This window comes from Equus caballus, chromosome 10, assembly GCF_041296265.1.
Source record: "Equus caballus isolate H_3958 breed thoroughbred chromosome 10, TB-T2T, whole genome shotgun sequence".
Classification (NCBI taxonomy): Eukaryota; Metazoa; Chordata; class Mammalia; order Perissodactyla; family Equidae; genus Equus; species Equus caballus.
In genome coordinates this window covers 36652157-36675841 of record NC_091693.1, presented here as the reverse complement: position 1 = coordinate 36675841, position 23685 = coordinate 36652157, and positions in this window count along the sequence as shown.

Below are 23685 nucleotides of genomic sequence, written 5' to 3'. Positions count from 1 at the left end.
AGCTAAAGCAGTCCTAGAGGAGAAATGTAGTCTTAGATGCATATATATTTAAAAAAGAAAAGAATCAATGGAAATCAGTGATCTGAATATTTATGTTAAAATTTTAGGGAAAAAGCCATAAATTAAACAGTAAGAAAGTAGAATATAGAAAACGATTTATAAAAAATAAAAACCGAAGCTGGCCTGATAACATAGTGGTTAAATTCATGGGCTCACTTTGGCAGCCAGGGAGTGCGCAGGTTCAAAGTCCTGGTATGGATCTAGCACCGCTTGTCAAGCCATACTGTGGCAGCATCCCACATAAAACAGGGTAATACTGGCACAGATGTTAGCCCAGAGCCAATCTTCCTCACACACACAAAAAAATAATAAATACTATAAAATAAAATAAAAAACAAAATTAATGAAATGGAAAAGAAATATACAGCAAAGAGAATAAACAAAGCTAAAAGTTGGTTCATTGAAAAACAATAAAACTAATAATCACTATTAAAACTGATCATGTAAAAAAGAGAAGTGTATAAATTACCAACTTCAACAATGAAATGATGGACAACTTTAAGACCCTATCAACATTAAAAAAGATATTTTGATGAAATCGATAGGTTTTGAGAAAAATACAACTGATAAAAACTGACAGAATCAGAAATTATAAATCATAATGGTCATATATCAAAAAAATTGATTAAATATCTTCCCACAAAGAAAACTCTAGTCCCAGAAGACTTCACTAGTAGATTTTTCCAAAATTTTAAGGGAAAAAACACCAGACTTACACAACTCTTGTGCAATTAAGGAATAGGAAAAAAGAAAATACTTCCTGACTTATTTATGAGACCAACATAACTTTGATTTCAAAACATGGCAAGGGCATTATAACAAAGGAAAATTATAGACCAACCTCTCTTGTAATCATAGATGCATCACACAATTAAAATATGAATAAAATAAATACATCACAACTGAGTTGTTTTTATTCAAGGATTGCCATTCAATTACCATTAGAAAATCAGTCAATGTAAATACCATATTGTTGAATAACAGGAAAAAAATTATGATTATCTCAATAGGCACAAAATAAGTGACAAAACTCATTACCCATTCATGACTAAACCAAATATAGCTAAGAAGAAATATAAGATAACTTCCTCAATCTGAATAATGGTATCTACTAAAGTCATTACACTGGGTAAATAAAGTTTACTCCCTAGGGGAACTCTGGGAGCTGGGGCAAAACACAAACTTCATACTGATAGGCAAAGGAACTAGGGTTACAGCAGCCCCTATCAGTCATTGGTTGAGTTCGCCTAAGTGAGCTTATTCCCTGGAAATTCTGGTTTGCTATTGCAGGCAGCAAAGAGGCTCCAAGTGACAGGAATGCTCTCAGCAACAACAAAAATCTTTGAGCGTTGGCATTTGGAAGTAAGGTTGGTGGTGTGTACCAGGAGAAAAAGACAAGAGGTTCTGGCTGGGTTACCAATGAACCTGTTACTGAACACGTAAATAAATGAAGAGGTATACCATGTTCATAGATATAAAGCTTAATATTGTAAAGGTGTCAATTAATCCCAGAGAGATAGTGATTCAATGAAATCCCATTTGAAATCCCAGAAAACTTTTCCATAAAATTAATAGGCTAATTCTAAAATTAATATGGAAATTTAAAGGGTTAAGAACAGCAAAGGCAATCTTCCAGATTGCCTTTGAGAATATATGTAAACAGATACCAAAACTTATTTTAAACCTATACTAACTAGACAATGTATTGAAACAATAGACAGACAATGAAACATTAAAAAGAATCAAGAAACAGACCTACACATATATAGACACACGTTTGACAAAATATACACTGCACAGAGGAAAGAAATGGCTCACAAACAGCCACAGCTCAATTAGATATCCATATGAAGAAAAAGAAATTGATACTGAGCCCTCCACTCAGATGCAGCAATGAATTCCAGATTGACTGTCGAACTTCATGTAAAAGTTAAAACCATATAGCTTGTAGAATATATCTAGAATAATATCTTAACATCGTTGGGGTGTGCAAAGATTTCTTAAATAGTCACTAAAAGCATAAACCATAAAATAAAAGATTGAGAAATTAGTCTTCATTGAAATGAGGACTCCGTTCATAAAACTCTATCATTACAGGGATAAAGAGTAAGCCACAGAGTGGGAGATGTTAGCAATTCATAATGAGTAAAAAACCTTGCTATAGCCTGAATATGTCCCTCCCACAATTCATATGTTGAATCGTAACCCCTGAAGGTGATTGTATTTGGAGATGGGGCCTTTGGGTGGAGGTTCAGTCATAAGGGTGGAGCCCTCATGCACGGGGCTAGTGTCCTTAGAAAAGAGACCCCACAGAGAGCCCTTGCTTCTCCCACCATGTGGGGACACAGTGAGAAGGCAGCTAGGAAACAGGAAGAGGCCCTCACCCAACCATTCTGCTGCCTTGATCTTGGATTTCCCAGTCTCCCTCCAGAACTGTGAGAAATAAATTTCTGTTGTTTCTAAGCTACCTAGTCTGTGTCCTTTGTTATAGTAGCCAACATGAACTAAAATAGGCTTCATGTCCAGTATATCTAAAGAATTGTTACACATCAATAAGGAAAAGATAGTCAACTGATTTCAAAAATGAGGAAGAGATGTTAAAAGGCACTTCATGAAATAGGATATCAAAATGGCCAATAAAAATATTGGCCCCATTAATCATTAAGTAAATGTAAATTAAAACAATAATAGAATTCCACCAAACATTCACTAGAATGCCTAAAATTAAAAAGGCAAACAACATCAAATATTGATGAGGATGTGGAAGGACTGGATCACTCTCACACTTCTGGTAGATGCAGAAATTGGTACAGACACCAGAAAGACATTTTACCGGATTCCCCTAAAGGTGAACAAATGTATAACATAGCAATTCTACTCCTATATATATAGCCAACAGAAACACACACATAGGTTTATCTAAAGTCACATAGAGAAATATAGTAGCGTAATAGGAAAAAGTAGGGAGAGTAATATAGTTTTTAAAAATAAAATTTATTCATATAACAGAATGTTATAGACAAAATTAATACTACTCCAGTACCATGGATTAATTTCTCAAAGATAATGTTGAACAAATCTTAAACACAAGTGTATATATATGATTTCCTTCTAAAAACTCTAAAATAGGTAAAACTACTCTGGTTTCACTGGGGTTGGAAATAAGAATCCTGTTGCTCCTGGGAGAGACAGAGAGTTCCTACTAGGCAGCGCGAGGCGTCTTCCGTGACAACGGTGTCTCCTCCTTCTCCTGGAAGAGGAGATCTGGGCGTGTTCATTTGTGACAATGCATGGAGCTGTCCGCCTATGGTTTCTTTATTTTTCTATGTGTGTTCTACTTTATTAAAATGTTAATTTAAGAGAAAATTAAAAACAGACAAGAATCTATTCGCTATTTTCATGTTTTTTAGTGTTAGAGAAATTTTTCCAGGACAAATATTACTTGAGTAAGGAAATTTTTGTCAGATTTTGCCAGGTTCCTTCCGTAGTTTTTTCCTTTTTTCATCTATTAATCTCTACTACATGTAATTTAATTTGCTTAAATAAAATGTATGGTTCTGTGTATCTATTTATCTATCGTATATTTACATATGTATATTTCTATTAGTGTATATAGCACAGAAAGTTACATTGGAAGACCAACGCAGTAACACTATTTATTGCTCAGTTGTTTGTTGTATTCAGTATTATTTTTTGTATTGAGTGCTATAATCTTTTAATAAAAATAATAAAAGGTTTACACTTGAAAAAAAGAAATTCAATCTCTTAAGTAGTTTTTTTTTAGGTATTTTTTTTTTATTAAGATTATGATAGATTACAACCTTGTGAGATTTTAGTTGTACATTATTGTTAGTAATGTTGTGGGCACACCACTTCACCGTTTGTGCCCTCCCCCCACCCCCCCTTTTCCCTGGTAACCACCGATCGGTTCTCCATGTCTATATGTTAACTTCCACCTATCAGTGGGGTCATATAGAGTTCGTCTTTCTCTATCTGGCTTATTTCGCTTAACATAATACCCTCCAGGTCCATCCATGTTGATGCAAATGGAACAATTTGGTCCTTTTTTATGGCTGAGTAGTATTCCATTGTGTATATATACCATATCTCCTTTATCCAGTCTTCAGGTTCTGGGCATTTAGGTTGGTTCCACGTCTTGGCTATTGTAAATAGTGCTGCGATGAACATAGGGGTGCATGGGATTCTTGGGATTGCTGATTTCAGGTTCTTAGGGTAGATACCCAGTAGTGGGATGGCTGGGTCATAGGGTATTTCTATTTTTAACTTTTTGAGAAAAATCCATACTGTTTTCCATAGTGGCTGCACTAGTTTGTATTCCCACCAACAGTGTATGAGGGTTCCTTTTTCTCCACAACCTCTCCAACATTTGTCACTTTTGGTTTTGGATATTTTTGCCAATCTAACGGGTGTAAGGTGATATCTTAGTGTAGTTTTGATTTGCATTTCCCTGATGATTAGGGATGATGAACATCTTTTCATGTGTCTCTTGGCCATACTTATATCTTCTTTGGAGAAATGTCTGTTCATGTCCTCTGCCCATTTTTTGATCAGGTTGTTTGTTTTTTTATTGTTAAGCTGTGTGAGTTCTTTGTATATTATGGATATTAATCCTTTGTCGGATAAGTAGCTTGTAAGTATTTTTTCCCAATTAGTGGGCTGTTTTTTTTGTTTCAATCCTGTTTTCCCTTGCTTTGAAGAAACTCTTTAGTCTGATGAAGTTCCATTTGTTTATTCTTTCTATTGTTTCCCCCATCTGAGGACTTATAGTGTCCGAAAAGATTCTTTTGAAACTGATGTCAAAGAGTGTACTGCCTACATTCTCTTCTAGAAGACTTATTGTTTCAGGCCTAACCTTTAAGTCTTTGATCCATTTTGAGTTTATTTTTGTGAATGATGAAAAAGAATGATCGATCTTCCTTCTTTTACATGTGGCTGTCCAGTTTTCCCAACATCATTTGTTGAAGAGACTTTCTTTTCTCCATTGTAGGCCCTCAGCTCCTTTGTTGAAGATTAGCTGTCCATAGATGTGAGGTTTTATCTCTGGGCTTTCAATTCTGTTCCATTGATCTGTGGACATGTTTTTGTACCAGTACCATGCTGTTTTGATCACTGTAGCTTTGTAGTATGTTTTGAAATCAGGGATTGTGATGCCTCCGGCTTTGTTTTTCTTACTCAGGACTGTTTTAGCAATTCGTGGTCTTTTGCTGCCCCATATGAATTTTAGGATTCTTTGTTCAATTTCTGTAAAGAATGCCCTTGGGATTCTGATTGGGATAGCGTTGAATCTGTAGATTGCTTTAGGTAGTATGGACATTTTAACTATGTTTATTCTTCCAATCCATGTGCATGGAATGTCTTTCCATCTCTTTATGTCGTCGTCAATTTCTTTCAAGAAAGTCTTGTAGTTTTCATTGTATAACTCTTTCACTTCCTTGGTTAAATTTATCCCAAGGTATTTTATTCTTTTTGTTGCGATTGTGAATGGGATTGAGTTCTTAAGTTCTTTTTCTGTTGGTTCATTGTTTGTGTATAGAAATGCTACTGATTTATGTATGTTGATTTTATACCCTGCAACTTTGCTGTAGCTGTTGATTGTTTCTAATAGTTTTCCTATGGATTCTTTGGGGTTTTCTATATATAAGATCATGTCATCTGCAAACAGCGAGAGTTTTACATCTTCATTGCCTATTTGGATTCCTTTTATTTCTTTTTCCTGCCAAATTGCTCTGGCTAACACCTCCAGTACTATGTTGAATAGGAGTGGTGAAAGCGGGCACCCTTGTCTAGCTCCTGTCCTCAGAGGGATGGCTTTCAGTTTTTGTCCATTGAGTATGATGTTGGTTGTGGGTTTGTCATATATGGCCTTTATTACGCTGAGGTACTTTCCTTCTATACCCATTTTATTGAGGGTTTTTATCATAAATGGGTGTTGGATCTTGTCAAATGCTTTCTCTGCATCTATTGAGATGATCATGTGGTTTTTGTTTCTCATTTTCTTAATGTAGTGAATCACGTTGATTGACTTGTGGATGTTGAACCATCCCTGTGTCCCTGGTATAAATCCCACTTGATCATGGTGTATAATTTTTTTGACATATTGCTGTATTCGGTTTGCCAATATTTTGTTGAGGATTTTTGCATCTATGTTCATCAGTGATATTGGTCTGTAGTTCTCCTTCTTTCTGTTGTCCTTGTCAGGTTTGGGGATCAGGGTGATGTTGGCTTCATAGAATGTATTGATGAGTACTCCATCTTCCTCAATTTCCTGGAATAGTTTGAGAAGGATAGGTATTAAATCTTCTTTGAATGTTTGGTAGAATTCTCCAGAGAAGCCGTCTGGTCCTGGACTCTTATTTTTGGGGAGGTTTTCGATTACTGTTTCTATTTCTTTACTTGTGATTGGCCTATTCAGATTCTCCATTTCTTTCTGGCTCAGTTTGGGGAGATTGTAAGAGTCCAGGAATTTGTCCATTTCTTCTAGGTTGTTCAATTTGTTGGCATATAGTTTTTCATAGTATTCTCTTATGATCCCTTGTATTTCTTTGGTATCTGTTGTGATTTCTCCTCTCTCATTCCTAATTTTATTTATTTGAGATTTCTGTCTTCTTTTCTTGGTGAGTCTGGCCAAGGGTTTGTCAATTTTGTTAATTTTTTCGAAGAACCAACTCTTTGTTTCATTGATCCTTTCTATCGTCTTTTTAGTTTCAATATCATTTATTTCTGCTCTTATTTTTATTATTTCCCTCCTTCTACTGACTCTGGGCTTTGTTTGTTCTTCTTTTTGTAATTCTGTTAGGTGTCGTTTGAGGTTGCTTATGTGAGCTTTTTCTTGTTTTGTGAGGTGAGCCTGTATTGCAATGAATTTCCCTCTTAGGACTGCTTTTGCTGCATCCGAAATGATTTGGTATGACGTGTTCTCACTTTCATTTGTCTCCAGATAATATTTGATTTCTTCTTTAATTTCTTCAATAATGCATTGTTTGTTCAGTAGCGTGTTGCTTTGTCTCCATATTTTTGCACCTTTCTCTGCTTTATTCTTGTAGTTGATTTCTAGTTTCATAGCATTGTGATCAGAAAAGATGCTTGATATTATTTCAACTGTCTTGTATTTATTGATGCTTGCTTTGTTTCCCAGAATATGGTCTATTCTTGAGAATGTTCCATGCGCACTTGAGAAGAATGTGTAGCCTGCTGTTTTTGGATGAAGTGTTCTATATATATCTATTAAGTCCATCTGGTCTAATTTTTCATTTAATTCTGTAATTTCCTTGTTCATTTTCTGTCTGGATGTTCTATCCATTGGTGTTAATGGGGTGTTGAGGTCCCCTACTATTATAGTATTGTTGTTGATGTCTTCTTTTAGTTCTGTTAAGAGTTGCTTTACAAATTTTGGTGCTCCTGTGTTGGGTGCGTATATATTTACAAGTGTTATGTCTTCTTGGTGGAGAGTCCCTTTTATCATTATATACTGTCCCTCTTTGTCTTTCTTTACCTGTTTTACTTTGAAGTCTACTTTGTCTGATATTAGTATAGTGACACCTGCTTTCTTTTGTTCATTATTAGCTTGGAGTATTGTCTTCCATCCCTTCACTCTGAGTCTGTGTTTGTCTTTGGGGCTGAGGTGTGTTTCCTGGAGGCAGCATATTATTGGGTCTTGTTCTTTGATCCATCCTGCCACTCTGTGTCTTTTGATTGGAGAGTTCAATCCATTTACATTTAGAGTGATTATTGAAATGTGGGGGCCTACTGCTGCCATTTTATGTCTTGTTTTCCGGTTCTCTTCAATTTCCTTTGTTTCTCGTCCCATGGTTTAGTCTGTTCTGATGTAGAGCTGCTACTCTCTGTTATTGTCCTTCTACTTATCTCCTTTGCTCTTGGTTTTGTAGTCCCTTTACTTTTTTTGATTTTTCAGGAATGAGGGTTTTCCTGAGCATTTCTTGAAGAGGAGGTTTGGTGGCAATGAACTCCCTTAATTTTTGTTTATCTGGGAAAGTGTTTATTTCTCCATCGTATTTGAAGTATATTTTTGCTGGGTAGAGAATTCTTGGCTGCAGGTTTTTGTCCTTCAGATTTCTGAATATATTATTCCACTCTCTTCTAGCCTGTAAAGTTTCTGCTGAGAAGTCTGCTGAAAGCCTGATGGGGGTTCCTTTGTAGGTTAATTTATTCTGCCTGGCTGCCCTTAGTATTCTCTCCTTGTCATTGACCTTTGCTAGCTTCACTACTATATGTCTTGGGGTTGGTCTACTTGCATTGATAAAGTTTGGAGATCTATTGGCTTCTGTCACATGAAGTTCCATCTCCCTCCCCAGGTTTGGGAAGTTCTCAGCCATTATTTCTTTGAATAGGCTTTCTGCCCCCTTCTCCCTCTCTTCTCCCTCTGGTATACCTATAATCCTTAGGTTGCATCTCCTAATTGCATCAGATAATTCTCGGAGAGTTTCTTCATTTCTTTTTAGTCTTCGCTCTCTCTCCTCCTCTGCCTGCAGCATTTCTGTATTTCTAGCTTCCAAATTGCTAATTCTTTCCTCCATATTATCGGCCCTACTGTTCAGTACGTCTAGATTTTTCTTAATCTCCTCTATTGTGTTCTTCATTTCCAGTATTTCTGTTTGGTTCTTCTTTATAGTATCGAACTCTTTTGTGACATAGCTCTTGAACTCGTTGAGTTGTCTATCTGAATTCTCTTTTAACTCATTGAGTTTTTTAATGATGGCTGTTTTGAAGTCATCATCATTTAGGTTGTATATTTGGTTGTCTTTGGGGTTGTTTTCTATGTGTTTGTCATTTTCCTTCTGTTCTGGAGATTTAATATATTTTTTCTTATTGCTTGATGGTGTAGATTTGTGCCTCCGCATAGAGATATAGTTTAGTCACTGCTTCCACTTGTTTCTACTGGTGTGGTGGGGGGACAGCTGTTTATACTGCTCCAACCAGGAACCCTATCAGCTGTTGCTAACTGGGCCTGGGCCCCTCCACGCAGTCACAGTGATCCTATGGGTTCCCTCTTCAGCTGTGGAGGCCGTCCCAGGGTGGCTTCAGACTGCTGGTGCCTACTGTTGCAGACCACCTAGATGCGGTCCCTCCTTAGGTTTTGCAGCAGTTTTATGGGCTTTCCCAGCGGCCAGGGGCAGGATCACTTATATTTGCAGCTCTGTCACTGTCGGCGCCCACAAAATCTCGCTTGTCCACTATGGGTCACAGCAGAGCTATGGGCATTTTCTACAGTCTGTGGTTAGCTCCCCTAGCTATGCTACTTTTGTCCCAAGGTCTTCCAGCCTTGTGGTTGCCAGATGGGTGCTCTCTACTAGTGCTGTGCAGAGGCTATCACTGAGGCTTCTGTGAGACTGTAGAGTTTCCCCCCTGGGCCACAGAGCCAGGTCGCTGGAACTCCACCCAGCCCCAGTCCTCTCCCCTATGATCTCTGGGAGCTCATTGCCCTAACTGGGGGATAGCCGGATACCCTGAGTTCAGTTGCAGCTGGTCGGCTGCTACCCTGCCTGAGATTCTTCTCTTTGGGACCCTCCCGGTGTTGTGGATGCTGGGTGGAGCCTCTCTGCTAATGGCAGGCAAAGACCCTGCCTGCTGCCAGACAGGCCTTCAGAGTTTCTCCCCAGGGCCATGTAGCCGGAAGCTGGAGCTCCACTCAGCCCCGGACCTCTCCCTGGAGATCTCCGGTAGTCCCGAGCCTCTCCCAGGCGAGAGCCCAGTCAGGAGAGCTTGCTGCTGCAGCTGGCAGGCTGGCACGCCATCTGGGAGAGCCCCCAGGCATTGTGGAAGCTGGGCGGGGCCTCTCCGATAATGGCAGGCAAAGTCCCTGCCCGCTGCGGGGACTGGACTTCAGAGTTTTTCCCCTGGGCGGCGTTGCCAGCCGCTGTAGCTCCACCCAGCCCCGGACCTCTCCCAGGAGATCTCCGGTAGTCCCGAGCCTCTCCCGGGCTAGAGCCTGGTCAGTGGAGCTGGCGGCGGCAGCTGGCGGGCTGGCGCGCTGCTTGGGTTTCTCTCTGGGGGCCCCCAGGCGTTGTTGATGCTGGGCAGGACCTCTCCGCTTATGGCGGGTAGGGGTTTTCCCCACGGCCTCCGGTGTGTAACCCTGGAGCTTCCCTCTGGTCTCAGGTGTAATTGCGGGGGGCTTAGGTAGGGGTCTGTTCACCTGTTTCCACCGTCGCTCCTCTGGTGTGCACTCCCTCCTGCCCTTGGCGTGTGGCGATGTTCTGGGGGCGTCTGCAGGAAGAAAGCCGCCTACAGGATCTAGGCTGTTCGTGGGTCAGGGTCGGAGAGTTTTCACCTATCTCCACCTCCTCCCGGAGGGAAGTCCGTCCGCCTTCCGATGTATAGCAGTGTGGGTCTCTCCGACATCCTGAGATGCTGTATAAATATCCTTTGTCAAGCGATGAATGTCCAATTAGTTGTAGATTTGAAGGGGGAGAGACAAAGAAGTCTGCTCATGCTGCCATCTTGGATCTTCTCTTCTTAAGTAGTTTTTTAATCTTATCTTTTAAATATATTAAAAATGTCATTTATCCAAACCACATTTGCTCAAATTTATACGCCATGGCTTTGTCAGATTTTTTCTTTTTTGATCTTCATCATCCAAGATAATTATAAACTAAGATGACTTCAAGAGAAGATTCAAACATTTTTATTTTCTCATTCAATTTTATTTTTTATCTAATTTCTTACTACTCAACACTATTCTTTTTTTTTCTTTTAAATATTTCTTGTGGGTTCCCTTTAAATTTGCATGGATGGTTTTTTCAGGTTTTTTAAAAGAGTGATGGTTTCATGTATCATTTTCCCTGTTCCCCAAAGCAAGACACTAAAATTAAGATATACTTGTATCTCTGCAATAACTCAAAATAAATAAATAAAAATTTGCAATATCTTATATCTTTATGCTGACTTTTGCTGCTTAGTCCCAATTTATCAATTAAGGTTGGAGTAGCACCATCTTCAATTCACTTGAGGCAGTTCCCATCACAGCATTCTGTGCCTGCCAGAGCCCTCCAGGATTCCTTGACACTCTACTTACTTGCAAATTTTATTGATTTCAACGTTATGCACAAACTTCCTGTTTTTAGCTAATGAACCATATTCTCAATTGAAACCATAAACTTGTAAAGACTACATCGTAACACTATCAGTGAACAACAACCCAAAATGACATGCAGAAAGCGCTCAAAGTTTTTATTTTTATCTCATCAGGAAACTCTGAGCATTACGCATGCTTATAAACAGGCTGATGAAGAAAATTCTGACTAGGAATTGAATTAATTTGTAGGATAAAATATGTGCTCTTGTAATCAAAAGTTTAAAAAGATCACTGATTTATTGAGCGACAAACTTGTTTTTCAGTAGTTTGGCTGTCTAACCCTCCCTGAACTCACGCCCATAGCTATTGTCTGCTCTTGTGGCAAGCCCTTGTCATGCTGTTCTAGTGCTTTAAGGATGATGCTTGCTTAATGCAGTGAGAGAGGGGTTGAGGTTGACAACGGTAAACAAGTTGACTACTAGGCTAAGGATATAAGGTTCCCCACTAAGAAAATAGTAAATCTGCTAACTACTCATTGAACATAAAATTTATCTGGACATTTACAGTAAATCTTGGATTGGACAGATACAAACTAGTTGAATCCTGCTGATTTTCCTGCTGTCTATTTTGGACTTTTGCACCAACATTGCAACAATGTTAAGGTAACATTTTAAGCATAAGAAAATTTAGAATTTCTTTTCCTAAGCTTCTGTGTGTCCCAAATATAATTCCACTTACCTGAGGAATATAAACACCACAATTTGAGAAGTATAGATCCAGGAAAAAGGATCAAAGAAAATCACTCAGCTAGCTTTCAGCTGAACGGGCTAAATCCGTTTTTGTTTTTTGAGACTCAAGCATCACCCAGTTCATTTCACTGGGATTTGAGCCTGAAAAACTCGATGATTATAGAGTTTGCAGGGTGTCCTGTGCACTTGTTTTAGAAATAAAAACGTAACAAGATTCATGCACCCAGAGTCATTGACCCTGTACACCTCTAACATGAAAAATAATCAATAGCATTTGATGAAAGGAGAGACTCCTACACTATGTATTAGTGTTTTACTGGATCAATAAATCAATGTATGGATAAATAAAAATATAGAAGTTTAGATACATTTTGCTTCTTTGTATCTACCACTACTCCTAACAGCAATGACTTGCACACTAAAATCCAGTGTCACCAGCTTCTTTTCTGTTCATTTCCACTCCAGGATATTTTCACAAATGGTTTACTTTGTCAGAAATAACACACACACGCACACATTTACCTGGTTACTCAATATTCATCTTTCAGATCTCAGTTTGAATGTCACATTTAAGACTGGATTTCATCCCCTTGATTATACGTCCTTGTAGGACTCTGAGTAACTCCACAGTCACCTCAAATTCAGCAGGATCCACAATTGTCATCACCATGTTTTCCAACTTTTGTGTAGTCTTCATCTATTCTAAAGTTACTTTCACATTCATTGTTCTTCTACTCCTGGAAACAGCACTTCACATTATATGGAGGCAGCATCAAGTGGCTGCCCAAGGCAGCTTGGGCTCTGGATTCAGACGGCCTGGCTTGCCATCCCAGCTCTCCATGTACTGATTGTAAGACATGGCAGGATACTTAACCTCTCTGTGCTTCCATTTTTTTTTTTTTTTGCTTGAAGAAGATTGTCCCTGAGCTAACATCTGTGCCCATCTTCCTCTATTTTGTATGCTGGACAGCACCACAACTTGGCTTGATGTGTGGTGTGTAGGTCCACACCCGAAGTCTAAACTCATGAACCCCAGGCCACCGAAGCAGAGCATGGAAACCTAACCACTACTCCACCGGCCAGCCCAATGCCTCCATTTCTTGATCTGTAAATGAGAATGACCACAGTACCTGTGCCATAGGGACTGGAACAGTGTCTGGCACTTTGTAATTACACAGAAAACACAATCATTTATTATTTCTTCCTTTACTTTTTCAGTGAAGCTAAGTGGTTTGGTCAAGATCAGACAAATACTCTTTTGATTCCTTTTACATGTCATTTTGGGGCTTTCTTCTTCAAAGCAGACTCATTGTTTTTGCAATAATCAAAAATAATTTTAAAATTAGCATTTCATTCCAAGAGATTGTGTTGGAAATTCTAATGAAGGGAATTCTGCCTGAAGACCTTGACTTTAGTTTTCTAAATCACTGGCTATTATATATTAAATTTACATTGAAGAGAAAACATTTTTCAGAATTCTATTTTTAGTCAAATGTGTTGATATTTCCTACAGATGACACGCTGTACCAATTAAAACCAGCAGAAAAAAGAGAGAGACAAAGATTACGACATTTAACATTGAATGGCAAACTCTGTCATCATTAGCAAACAGAGCCTCTATTTGTTAATTTGTGTAATCAGGAATTGTGACTTTTGTCTCTTTATTCAATGATGACATTAGACTTATCGCACTGTGCAATTTCTTCCTGAACACTTGTTCTTTTTTATTTGCATTTTATTTTTCATTTGCAAATTATTTTACTCTTATTTTGAAAGAAAAAAATCTGTCTTCCTGACTTTCTTTTTTTAATTGATATTGACTGATGAAAATTATGCAGTAGAAATCTAAAGCAACTAAGAAATTCCCACCCCGACACAACTGTTCTTAAGAATATTTTCCTCACACTCAAGAGTGTGCAATGGTACTCCCACCTTCCTGCGGATTCCTTGGATTCTCTTCCATTAAAAGTTACTGAAGAAGTGGAAAACCTCTGACTGGAGACTTTACAGAAATGTCCCAAGTTCTTAGTACCTGAAATTATTGTAATACTTGTTTCCTAACTATGATCACACATGTCAAGTGTGACTGTCAACTTATGTGCTTTTCTCGAGTAATTTGCTAGTGTCTTCCTTTCTCAGTGGTATCCAGGATCCTAGATGTAGAGCTCAAATACAGCCAGTCTTCACTATCCATGAATTTTGTATTTGTCAATGTGCCTACTTAGTAAAATTTCTTTGTAATCCCCATATCAAGACTCCCAGTGGTTTCACAGTCATTCATGGACATGTGGAGAGTGGCAAAAATTTGGAGTCACCCAATGCCCACTTTTCTGGCTGAAGTCAAACAAGACAACACTCTGTCTTCTTGTTTCAGATCTCAGACTGTAAACGAGTGTGTCCTTCACAGTCTTTTTAGTGCCACATTTTTTAATATTTCTGCAATTTCACTGTTTAAAATGGACCCCGAGTAGGGTGCTGAAGTGCTGTTTAGTGTTTCTAAGCACAAAACATTGTGATGTGCCTTATGAAGAAATACACATGTGTTAGATAAGCTTTGTTGAGGCATGAGTTACAGTGCTGTGGGCCATGTGAGCAATGATATGTATTCAATAAGATGTCTGTAAACAAAAACACATGAAACAAGGTTAGTTGTTGATCAGTGGTCAAAATGTTGTGATGAAAGTCTCACAGGGACCTAACACTGAGTTTTCCCTTGGAGCAATGGTTCAATATTCTCTAATTCGGTGTTCAGGGCAACTTTGTGGAACATTACTACTATGAATAATGAGAATTGACCAAACTTTATCAACTCTAAATCTTTGAAATTAGAATTTACATGGATGTAATTAGTTTAACAAAAATGCCTATTAGTGTATTAACTTGGACAATTTAATAAATTTTTAAAAGTAGAATTGAATACTTTCACTAAACTGACAAATCAAGCTAGTTATTTAATCTATAGTGGTGGTTTTATGTCAATATCATGTCAAAATATCCAATGACTTATGTTAATTCTGTATTTCAAAAAAGTTTCCAGTGCTTCAAATGCGTTTGCCATCATATAGACTAAATTTAATATCTCATATTTTAGTTAGTTATCCAGGTATAGTTTTAGTCTTCTTATTGACAGCTCTGCACTAAAACATTCTTTCAAAATCCAAATCCTACAACTGAGAACAGAGAATGAGAATGATGAATATGTTATAGAATTCATAACAAATATGTATTGAGAACCAACTATTGCTAGGTGGTGTTCTAGACACTGGAATTACAACTGTGAATGAGATAGGTGATGTTCCTACTCTCATGAAACATAATCTAGGAGGTAGAGACAGACAATAAAAACTTCACACATCAATACAGATAGAGATATATGTAATTAAGATAATGTTAGGGAAATGTCTAGAAAGTGATGATAGATGAGGAGGCTCTTTTAGGTATTCTGAATGGTAGGAAGCCATGGGAAAGTTTGGGGACCAGAGCAATCCAGATAGATAGAATATCAAGTACAGAAGCCCTAAGTCTCAGAAGATTGTGGCACATTCAAGAACAGAAGGATAGCCAGTGTTGCTGGAACTGGGGTCTTAATGAAGGAGGTAGAAAAGAGGTAGGCAAGAGATCCACACCTACAACCTCTCACTGGGTGGAGCAGTCCCCTCTGGGTGCTTGTCCAGGCATCCACTGTTCCCGCCTCCTTGCCTTTCCTGTTTCTTCAAATGGAACCACAGGAACATCTGAGGTCCTCTGCTGCACCCTTCGTGGACTGCAGAAAATCCTGGGAGTGGGGCTTCAGCCCCTTCCTCGTCTTCCCAGGAACCAGTATCCCTATTTCTCTACTCTTATATGGCCTTCTGTCCTCAGAAATATCTATACAAGGAACGAGCATCATTCCCTATCTGTGTTCATTGATGTGGTTAAATCCAGAGACACTAGTCAACTTCTCCCAAGGATTTCCTCATCATGGGGCATTCAGCCCCGACGGTAGTACTCAAATGTGCACAGCAGGAGGAGGAGGGGGCTTCGGGAGGATAACCCCAGAGCCTGCGAGAGACCCTCTTGGACCACTCTTTCCTCCTCTATATGGATGGGGATAAAAAACTAGAGTACTTTTCACAACACTTTAAATATTTCACCCCACTCTCTTCTTGCTTGCATGGTTTTTGAGAAAAAGACACGTGTAATTTTTATCTTTGTTCCCCAAAATGTAAGGTATTTTTTTCCTCTGGCTTCTTTCAGGATACTTTCTTTACTTTTGATTTTCCATGGTTTCAAATGATACTTTTAAATGTCATCTTCAGTGACTCTTCACTACAGCTTTCCTTTACTCTTATAACATTTTTTTAAGTGCAGGGTTTTGGGTTGTTGTAGCTATAGAAGTTTTCTGGGTTATTTTAAATTATTTTTTAAATTTTAATTTCATTTTGTTATTTCATGGTCTTATCCAATCTCACAACCTTTCTAGGAAGAATACTATTTCCATGTTACAGATAAAGACAACTGAAGATTCACTTGAGGAGGTAGGAAGGAGAGTGGTTCGTCCTTCATTGGCATGGAGAAGGGACTTTCTGTTCCTCCTACTCTTTCTGATGTTGAAAGAGGAAGGAGGAATAAAATGTGAAGCAGGGGCCATATTTTGTAATTGTTCAGAGGTGAGAAGTCATCTTTATCTGCTCTGTCTGTTCTTGGTCACTTCCCCCAGAGAGATGCGCTCACATTTCAGTTTCAAGCAAGCCAGCAGAATAGGTGCTTGACATATATTTTTTCATTCAATAACCCTCAAGTAAAAGGTTATAATAGGTCCTATAAAGGTCTAAATATATAGGACCTATAAAGGTCCCATATAGTCTCCATTTTCCTGAAGTTCTAAGAGCTTAACTAGAGCTGAGATTTAACCACAGCTTTTTTTCAACTTCAAAGGCTGTGCTTAGACTATTCCTGGCTGCCATGCTAAAAACATCTCAAGAATGCCATCTCTTAGATGGAATGTCATTGCACATTGCAGTGTCTTTGTGCTTATAAGCTAAGGAAAAGCCTTTTATCAGATGAAAAAAGGCTGCTTCTCAGAAAAGAGGATTTTCAAAAATAAATCTCCATGATATTAAGTATTCTAAGAAATACATTTTTTATTTTTCTGTTATGAAATAAAATTTAGAGCAGTAATATTTCAGTTACTTGCTCAGCATTTTAATGAAAATAAGTAAAACAATTTAAAAATACTTAATATCATAATAATAGAAACCAAGAGAAAAATTTTGATTTTATTGTCAGAGAAGCATAACATGCCAAAAACCTTTAAAGAAAGTATACATATTTTACGTGACACTGAAAGTATTTATTTCCAATGGAGTTTATATTTGATATTATATGAAAAATAATACATTGGGGATTTATGAAGATAATGAAATCGAAAAAGGACTATTTTTCCTATAATTGCAGAACCCACAGACCAGTAAGATTAATCTGAATATTCCAATTATGCATATATTCAAGGAACAACTTCTATTTGGTTAACATCATCGTAGGTGTTGGATCCCCAAACATAAACTGAACACAATACTCTCTGAAAACAATATGATTTTTGGCACCTAGGGATACCGAAGTATACAAAACTTACTATGATGCAATAAGTTAACTCTGTCACGGCAGTGAGATTCAGAAACACAGTCATTTATGAAAATGTTTTTTGGCATAAGAAATAAAGTGCTAATACGACATGAATTTCTAAGTCAGTAAAAATAATTCCATTTTGAAATTCCTGATAGTTTGATCACCTACTATATGTAAGATACTCTACTGGGGGCCCTGAGAGATACTGAGATGGCTTCAATACAATGTTCACATCTTTAAGGATTATTAATTTAGTATAGCAAGACTGTATCTGGTAGATGGGGCTATGACACAAGTATTAGTAATCTCTTTCTTGTGGTTCTTAGCACTTACTGCTCCATATTCCTGGAACTATGTGTCCCAAGATCTTTTCAGCTGCTCCTTTTTACAATTCCTGTCTCAAGCCAAATGTCCCCTTCTCAGTAAGATTTTCCTCAGCATCTGATCTAATTAATCCTCTCTCCCAGCATACCTCCTTGTTTTATTTTCTTCACCACAGACAACATTCATTATTAATTATAAAGCTCATGCATTGTCCATCTCTCTCACAGGAATTTAAGCTCTATAGAAGCAGGGACTTTTTATTGCTTATCACTTCTGTATTCCTAGTTCCAAGAAGGATATCTGGAATATAATAGGCACAAAATAAGAAATTTTACAGTCATTTAATTGAAGTAACTATGAATAAATACATAGCTTTTTTCTTCCTTCAATTCATTTATTCATTTATTCAAAAACTGTTTGTTAAGTGCCTACCATGTACGAAGAAATTAGGCACTAGGGTTACAATGTTGAACTCTCTAAAGGGGTGAAGTTCAGTCTGAGCAGAGTGACAGACACAGAAACAAATAATGAAGTAAATGCAGTTAGAGACAGGGAGTATTGCTGGCAAGAATGAGCATATGTAGCAACCCAGGAGCATCAGGAAGACTGCAGGTAGGAGATAAACTCTGACCTAAATCTTAAAGGAGAAATAGAGGAGTTGGCCAAGAAGAGAAGCAATGGGCTGTGAAATAAAAAGTAAAAGTGACGGAAGCATGAAAAAGACATAGCTTCAGGACCAAGAAGAAGTTAGCTCTGAAGAATAGAACTTTTTACCCAAGCGCACCTCTCACACTCCCCACTAGTCATTCCCCACTAGTGGAGATTGTAGGATGGAGCCTTGTCAACCATCACCACTCTGCAATAAAGTGAGCAGAGACAACTCTTCCTCCTCACCAGGTGCTGAGAAGCATGTAGGGTACAGCCTTGTTGACCATACTCACCCCAGGTTATTGTGAGCAGATACCATGCCTGTCCTTCTCCCCAGTAGGCTCTCTGGAGATTGTGAGGGGGAGCACTGTCAGTCATACCTGTTGCACTAAGTGAACAATGGCAAGCAGGCAGCACTCTAGCCCCTTTGAAATAGAGACTAGGGAAGAACTACAGAGAAGAGGGAGCTGGATAAAGAGACTCTAAACCTGCATGTTTAAATCCTGAAAACATTCCAAGCAGCCTTTGCATGAAGCTGACCAGAGTCCACAGAGCAAATGATCTGAGAACTGAACTACGGTATCTAAAACCATGCCGGTTTCAAAGTAGCCTCTGCACAGCACACAAAGTAGACCACAATAGCACACAAAGGTCTCTGAAAATTAAATTATTTTTTGAATTACAGTCCATAAAGTGGGCCATAAGGTGCATTCTTAACTAGACTTGTTGTCTGATTGTCAAAATAGAAAATTTAAGTAGAGTCCAGAGGCTCACAGCATAATATTCAAAATGCCTGCAATATAATTCAAAACTACCCATTGTATGAAGAACCAGATCATCTCAACTAGAATGAGAAAAAATGATCAACAGACACAAACACTGAGATGGCACAGATGTTGGAATTATCTGACAATGATTTTAAATCACTTGCCATAGAAATACTCCAATAAACGATTACAAGCACTCTTGAAATAAGTGAGAAAAAATAGAAAGTCTCAATAAATAAATAGAAGATATAATGACCAAAACGGAAATTATAGAAGTGAAAAATAAAAACACTCACTAGATGGGCTTAATAACAGAATGAAGATAACAGAAATTTAAGATATATAAATAGAAATTATACAATCTGAGCAACAGAAAGAAAATAAATTGAAAAAGAAATGAACAAAATCTCAGTGGCTTCTAGGACAATAACATAATAAGAAAATTTCCAAATACTTAGAAATTGAATAACACTTTCAAAGAACCTATGGGTCAAAGAGGAAGTCTTGAAGAAAACTAAACTTATTCAACTGAATGAAAGTTAAAATACAAAAATATCAAAATCTATAGGATGCAGCCAAAGCAGAGGATTGAAAGAAATTTATTTAGTACTACGTGCTTATATTAGAAAGAAGGATGCTTTCAAATAAATAATCTAGCTTTCACATCATTGAGCTAAAAAGTGAAGAACAAAATAAACTTAAAAGCAAGCAGAAGAAAAGACATAGTGTATGTAAAACTAAAATCAATGAAATTGAAACAGAAAAAAATAGAGAAAATTAATAAACTAAAAGCTGGTTCTTGAAAAATATTAATGATATTTATAAACCTCTAGGAAAAAGACAAAAATAAAAAGGTAAAAGAAGGAGTGACATAAACATCAAGGCAGTGTGAGTTGTTCCCTTCATCTCTCCCCTCTAAGTTACAACCAGTTGGATATCCATTGATCAGCAGAGGTTTCCCTACACAGCACAACAGGGTGCCTAAAAGATCCATGCATCTATACACCTGAAGGTGAGTGACCTGGACTCCCCAGGATGCAATGAAACTAGGGGAGCATCCCCCTCCCCTGGCAGCAGAAATCCAGGGTGCAGATCCTCATACTGGCCCTTGCACCTGAGAGAAAACAGGCATGGCTTCCCCCCTGCCTGTCTCCCAACGGACACAGCCTGCTCATCTGTGAGCAGTCCTGGTGGAGGTGGAGAAGTTGGGCTGACTTGCTCCCTGCCCTTCTCCTAGTAGACCTAGTCTGCAAGCCTATGAGCAGAGCTGGAGGGGGCAGAGAAGGTGAACTGGCTTACTCCCTGCCTATTTCGCAGCACATCAAGCATATGCACCTGCTCCTCCCCCCCCCCCCCCCCCCCCCCCCGCAGAGGCCAGGTCTTTCCCTGGCAGGGATAGTATACAAAACTCATATTTCCCCAGCTAAGGTGAGGTGCTCTGATCTGAGTTTTCAAAGCACACTAGCTAGCTCCAGAGACCAGAGGCTGCACAATAAGCAGCAACAAAAACTTCTCCCTGCTTAACCCCTGCACACCCCACCCAGTGGTGGCAGGTGGAACCTGCAACCAGAGGCTTCAGGATCACAACAGAACAGGCAACCCAGCCCCTAGAATAGTCAACACCAGCTCCACAAGCAGGGGGGCTGCATATAATTCCCAAGGTCCCTGGACCCCCAGCAGCAACAAAAACACCCATGACCCAGCATCTGTGGCAGTGGTGCAACCAGCACCCTGAGACAACCCAGGAGCAGCAGCACAGGTGGAGCATGGGGCAGCAACTTATGAGTCCAAGGAGAGCCCTGGGAGAGTCAGTGGAGGAAAATGAGATGCAGGTGACCCTGGAAGCAGAAGTGCTCACAGCCTCATGACCCTGGTGGTGACACATGAGACTAAAGTGACATCATAAGCAACAAGGCATCAGCAACTCCAAAGGTACAGGCAGCATGAGGAGGACACTGACAACACCCCTAGCAGAGGCAGTGTAGGGTTGAAAGTGCAGGCTCTCAAATACAACCAGAGCAGCTCAGAGCCAAAATAACCACAGCCTTACCCAAATAAGAAAGGTGGTTACTACCACCAACACACCAGCATTCGATCAATTCATCAAACACCATGAAGAACTACAATAACACAGCGTATCAGAAACAGAATGACTCCTCTCCAGAAACCAAGCTTGAAGTCACAGAAGATTACAATCTAACTGACAGAGAATTTAAAATAGCTGTCATAAAGAAAGTCAACAAGTTATAAGAAAACTCAGAAAGACAGTTCAATGAAATCATGAATAAAATTAATGAACAGACAGAATATTTCACCAAAGAGATTTAAACCCTAAAAACACAAGCAAATAGAAATTCTGGAGATGAACAAAACAATTAATGAGATGAAAAATAATGCAGAAAGCATTAAAAGTAGAGCAGACAATATGGAGGAGAGAATTAGTGAGCTCAAAGATAGAAAGCCAGAAATGATTCAGGTGGAGGAGGAAAGAGAACTGAGATTTCTTTTTTTTTAAGTAAAGAAATATTTAGAGAAATATCAATTAGGAAAAGCAACATAAGGATTGTAGGTGCCCTAGAGGGAGAAGAGAGGGAGAAAGGAGCAGAGAGCTTGTTCAAAGAAATAATAGATGAGAAATTCCCAAAACTGGGGAACGAACTGGACATGCAAGTACATGAGTCTAACAGAACTCCTAGTTACATCAGTGTCAAAAGACCTGCTCCAAAGCAGTAAAATGGTCAAAATTCAATGACAAAGAAAAATATTAAGGGCAGCAACAGAGAAGAAAGTAACCTACAAAGGAACTCTTGTTAGGCTTTCAAGGGTTTCTCAGCAGAAACCCTACAGCCTAGGAGGGAGTGGAATGATATATTCAAAATACTGAAAGACAAAAACTATCAGCCGATTTGACTCTATCCAGTGAAGTTATCTTTCAGGTATGACAGAGAAATAAACGGTTTCCAGATAAACAAGAGCTGAAGGAGTGTGCCACTGCTAGACTGCCTTGTAGCAAACATGGAAAGGAGCCCTCCTGTCTGAAGCAGAAGAGCATAGCTCTACAGGACCCTGAGCAAGGAGACAAATGGACAGACAAAATCAGAAGTTTGCAGCTCCAAATCAGACTGGGCTAGTAAACACTTAATTATAACGTAAAAGGTAAAGAGAAAGAAAGTATAAAAACACCCAACTATAACCACTTCAATTGGGTCATAAACTCACAACACAAAAAAGAATACTTTGTAACAATAAAACATAGAAGGGAAAGAGGAAACGGATGGAATCTACATAGGCTAATGAAGATAAGAGGCCATCAGACAACGGACTATCTCATCTAGGAGACCTTTTATACAAACTTCACGGTAAACACAAAACAAAAAATCAAAGAAAAGCATAAAACTTTTAGAAGAAAATGCAGGAGAAAATCTCTGGGATCTGAGACTAGGCAAAGTGTTCTTAGACATCTAAATCACTATACATTAAAAAAAAAATTAGATCTCATCAAAGTTAAAGAATTAAAAACTTTTCCTCTATAATATAGCCTGGAAAATGATTAAAAGGTAAGCAATGGAGTGGAAAAAAAATTTACAAATCATATATCTGACAAAGAATTTGTGTCACAATATATGAAGAACTCTCTAAACTCAACAGTAGGCAAACATTTAACTAGAATATGTCAAAACACTTGAAAATACCCTTCATCAAAGAAGATAAACTAATGGCAAATAAGCATATGAAAAGATATTCAACTTCATTAGCTGTTAGAGACTCACAAATTAAAACCACTATGAAATACACTTCCAACTACAGTAGCTAAAATAAAAATACTGACCACATCAAGTACTATTGAGGAGCAATTGGATTTTTCATGACTACTGGTGAGAACATAAAATGATACAGCCATTCTGAAAAAAGAGTTAGGCAGTTTCTCATGAAGCTAAATATACACTTCCATAAGACCTAGAAATTGTAATTCTGGGTATTAATCTTAAAAAATATATGCTCACACAAAGATCTGTACATGAATGTGCATTGCAACTTTATCTGTAATAGCCAAAAACTGGAAACAACGCAAATATTCTTCAACAGATGAATAGATAAACTGATATGATCATACAATGAAAAAGTATTCATTAATTAAAAGGAATTAACTACTAATACACATAACAACTTGGATGGGTCTCTGTGAAAAAAGCCAGTCTCAAAAGACTACATACTATGTGATACCATTTATATGACATTCTTGAAATGATGAAAGTATAGTGTTAGAGAAGAGACCGGGGTAAGACCTTACACAAACAATCTAAACAATCAAGAAAACTATTAGAGGTGATAAACAAATTATCAAAGTTGCAAGGTACAAGATCAATACACAAAACTCAGTTGTGTTTCTTTACTCCAGCAATGAATAATCTGAAAAGGAAATTTAAAAAGCAATTTCATTTACAATAGTATCTAAAATAATCAGTCTGACCATGGT